We start from the raw sequence: 4,332 nt of genomic DNA on the forward strand, positions 1-4,332 counted from the left end.
TTTTTTCTGTGTTTATTGTCAGTTCTAGGGAATGAGGCACTATTTCTTGGTGTTCTGATTTGTGAGAAGTATTCTTATTGTGTGAGGCATATGCTGGTATCCTGACAGAAATAAAATGACTTATACAATATTACACAAACTCCTTATCGTTGATTTCTTTTCATTTACAACTCATCTTGCCAGACTTTGACATGGGCTGCCTCCCAGCAGAGAGGCTCCTATAACAATTACTAAATGATATTTAATAGTAATTGCTTGAGTTACTTCATACACTTACTAGCAAGTCAATACTTTTCTGCTTCCTAGCAAATATATCTATTGATTATACAGACTGGCAAACAGGAGATGGGTTCAGAGGCTAAAAGCTTTTGAGTATGGATTTTTTCAAGACACCAGATATTGATCAGTGCTTTCTAAATACATATCAATAGATGTATCAATAAAATACATTTGTGCTTCTGTAACAATGGAGAAAATAGAGACATAATAGTTCATAGAAAGCCAAGGTCATGTTAAAGAGATTCTGTTATTTATGACCACTTCTATCTCTTCGCTGAGTACATGTGCAGGATGGGCTTATTTCCAGTGCTGATGAAATTGTATAATGTACTTGTGAACACCATGCTGAGAGGGACAATGTGACATATAACAAGGGAAGAAAATTAATTTTTTGACAGGTCAACTGCCAATAGAAGAGCAGACAGGAAGTGAAGATCATTACTTTTATGACGGACAACTTAAGGACTGATCAGCTACAAAAACAGATGAACTTTCTTTTCACACTTACACTGTGTACTTGGGTCAGCGTATGCGGACAGGAGCAGAGTGCTGCCTCTCCCCCCGCCTTTCTGAAGAAGCCTGCTGATCTTTAATGAGCCCACCTGTGGGTGCCCACCTCAGCTGTGATTTACAGGTCCAGTTTCACCCGAGAGCTGCTGACCTGCAGGAGGACCTGCGAGGCTGTACCCAGAGATACGTCAAGAGCTGAGCCCTGGCTAGTTGGCAGAGCCAGCAGAGAGGTCAGCCCTCACCCAGGGTCATCCATCAGGCTTGCAGAGGGAAACCTCCCCGCAGGGAGGAAGGGGTTGCTGGGCTAGTTGAAGGCCTAAGGCAGAAATAAAGCCTCTTGGAGGCAGCCTGTTCCTGTGGTGTCTGACTTCCAGGCTGGGGAGCAGACCCATGGTCACAATGGCTCTCTGTGTTCCTCTCCAGGTTGTCTGCAGCACTGTGTGATCCTCGCATGCATCCTCACAAAAGTGGCATAATCTCACCCAGAATGATGACTTCCTTCTCAGCTGGAGCTTTCAGCCGAAATGGACAGCTTCCAGAGGAGATTCTGTATGCTGCGGGCTGGGAGTGGGGATGCTGGTTGGGAAATCTGTTCCAGCATTGTGGTGGGGGTTAAACTAGATGGCTGTCATCTGGCCTTGCAGAGAGCAAATAATGCCTCATTGCCTCGTACCAGTTTCATTGTGAACAGCTCTTTTGAAAATATTGTGGTAGCTATATATAAAGCGGAGTGTTGAGGTTTCTATTTTAGATTTAATTTTGCTCCTTAATAACAATGTGCAGTAGATTTGCCAAACATAGCACTCTCCAGGCTGAATTGTACTTGCTCAGCCTGATGTACAAAATCTTAAATGCATCTAAATAACACCCAGCTGGCATAGTTCAGACTGTAGCTTTCTGTACCACTTTTGTGTATGGTACAGATGTGGCAGACAAATCTAACAAACTTTGGGGGGAAGCATCGTATGTAAATTGGGAACAATTAACAAAAAGAATGGAAAAATCCTCCCTGAAATAAAAATTCTGTTCAGAGAGCCTATGTGTGAATGTAAGCACCCACTGCTTGCCAGAGGAAGGTTTAGGGCTGATTATGTTTTAAGCCTGAGAAAATCCATTCATTAGAGACGATGTAGTTTTAAAAATATGCCTGGTTCTCAGACTTGTGTACCTGTGTGATTGCAGATCTAGGCTTTGTGCTCTGCCACCAGAGACTGTGTTTCCACAGCCGGTTTCAATTCCAGGCTGTTAATTGGCTGCGGTGCCAAGGGATGAGGATTAAGGGAGAGTCTGGGCTGTGACGCAGGCACACCGGGGGGGATGACAGGATATCTGGTGGGGCTTGGAGAACGCATTTGAATGCTACCCCTTCCTCCGGTACCTAGGCTAATGGACCTGAGGTTGCCACAAGATTTGGGTCAGCCTCTTCCAGTGCACTTACCTGCAAGCAAAAGCAGGACGATGAAGGCAGTGGCTCTCACCTGAAGGCTGCCAGCAGCCGTGGGCTGTGGTCTGGTGCATGCCCGTGGCACAGTTTGGCTCAGCACCTCTGCCAAGCACTGGAACCTGTCCAGCTGCACCAGGACTGCAGCAGGAACCCTAACTGCGCTGCTGGAAACACAGGAACTTGTAGTTAACTACTGACAGCGGCTTGTAGTTAATAACCGGCAGGCTTCTGCAGCTTTCTGGTATCATCTGGGCAGCTCACTGCTCGGAGAAAACTGCTAATACAAAGGCTATTGATTTTAACCAGATAAGCAAAGCCAAACTCCACAGACTGGCTCAGCATCACCAGTCCCAAGAGAAACTGTGTTTCCTTAGGTAAATGTCCCAGGCACAGTGCCACCAATATTTTCTGGGCTGTGCACCAGTGCTGCTAAAAGTCCACCTCACCTCATAGCCTCAGACAGGCTGCCCCCTGATGCAGCACTGCCTGGCTCATAAATCTCGAATTCCTTTTTGCTGTGGTCCTGAAAAGTCCTTGCAGGGGGCTGGGATGAGTGGTGAAGCGAAGGCAAACCAAAGCAGCATGGTGGTGGAGCAGTGAGCCCTTTCTGCCTGTTGGGGTTGGATCGTGGCTTTGTCAGACTGCTGTCCAGGTCACTGCCCTTGGGATGCATCAGCACCAGACATCCCGGGGTTCTCTGCTGTGGCATGGGGACCTGCTGGTAGCAGATTACACTTCAGGGTTGTGATTTTGCTCGAAGGTGTCCATTCTCTCTTCCTGTGTACCCTCAGGCTGAGTGGCAGGGTTTGGCCTTCTGCCGTGCCTGAGCAGCGCTGTGAAGGGTGGCCTCGTGGTCCTCAAGGTGTGTTTTGGCACCACCAGCCATCACACGGGGTAGCTCCCACGTGGGGCTAATTCCACACATGTGAGAACAGAAGAAGAGAAAGTAGGACTCATTGTCAAAGTAGTGGAAAAAACATCTTGGCAACCTGTGTCGCAGCAGCTGGGTCTCCTGTGTCCCCGCTCTCCCAGCTTCCAGAGGAGCTACAATTGGATATTTGCACAACACACAGGGTTCATAAAACAGTAATGTTCTCACATTAATGTTTCAGTTATTCTGTCCCATTACAGATACAGTGATTTTTGCTCCCTCTAGTCTCATCACAATGTCTTTTCCCGTGATTGCAGATGGTACATGGTGCAGCCCTATTTTTCTTTGTGATTCTGGGCAGCTTTCAGCTTTCTGCAAGAATTAGTGATATGGGTATCTCTGTTTTCTCATTTCTGGGTGAACTAGCATCTGTGCCTCACTGGCCAGCTCCTTGGCTCTTTTTACAAAGCAGGTATTTCTTAGTGCCAATCTCTGCACCAGAGAAGTCTTGTTTTTTAAAGCTCCACCTGAGACAACTCACCTCCACTTTTGGTACCCATCCCATGGCCCAGGCAAAGACTTTAGATCACTTTTAATTTCTGGCAGTGTTGTTTGCTGGGGGACTACACCTCCAGCCTTAACATCTGTGGTGTCCATGCAGAAGCATTTTCAGTAGCATGAAAGACGCTCTCATTTCTGCCTGTTGCTGATTTGCATGTCTTGTTCGTGCTCTCATGTGGCTGAGCTCTAGATCTGCTACTTTTCATGCTGCTTCGTCTGACAGTTTATGCAGACTTTTCAATACTTTGCCCAGACATTATCGCTTTTAGCATTGTGTGGCTTCCAAGACCTGGCAGATGTCTATTGCTTTTTTGCAAGCACAAATCCGTCTCCCTTAATAACCTCTCTCCCAGCCTTTTGTCAGTCACATGGAACACAATTTTGTCTCTAAGCATATCATTTTCAGTAATCTCAGTCTCTTGCTACTGCTCATTCTGTCTCGGTATGGCTATACACTTGTCGATCCCATTTGTTCCAACATGATGAGGCCAAAATTGGTGCTGCTCAAATACAATGCTCATTCGAGGGTTACAGTGTTTCCTAAATATTTTTGAAGTGTCCAACAAAATATATTTGTCTTCTAGCTGCTGTGCTGATAGCATGTGTTGATAAGCTTCAAAGGCTTCTTCACCCACTATGTCGGAAAAAAACCCTCACTGCTTGAAAA

General features: G+C 46.2%; 1 long non-coding RNA gene across 1 annotated transcript in view; it reads left to right on the plus strand.

Annotated features, from left to right (window-relative positions):
- The window catches only part of LOC118156386, a 4,573-nt gene extending 2,166 nt beyond the window's left edge, over positions 1 to 2,407 (plus strand). Inside the window, exon 3 of the long non-coding RNA XR_004746244.1 lies at positions 1,213 to 2,407. This is a non-coding gene — a long non-coding RNA (uncharacterized LOC118156386). The remainder of the gene's footprint in view (positions 1 to 1,212) is intronic.
- Positions 2,408 to 4,332: the final 1,925 nt, after the last annotated feature.

Source organism: Oxyura jamaicensis, chromosome Z (genome assembly GCF_011077185.1).
Source record: "Oxyura jamaicensis isolate SHBP4307 breed ruddy duck chromosome Z, BPBGC_Ojam_1.0, whole genome shotgun sequence".
Taxonomy (NCBI): domain Eukaryota; kingdom Metazoa; phylum Chordata; class Aves; order Anseriformes; family Anatidae; genus Oxyura; species Oxyura jamaicensis.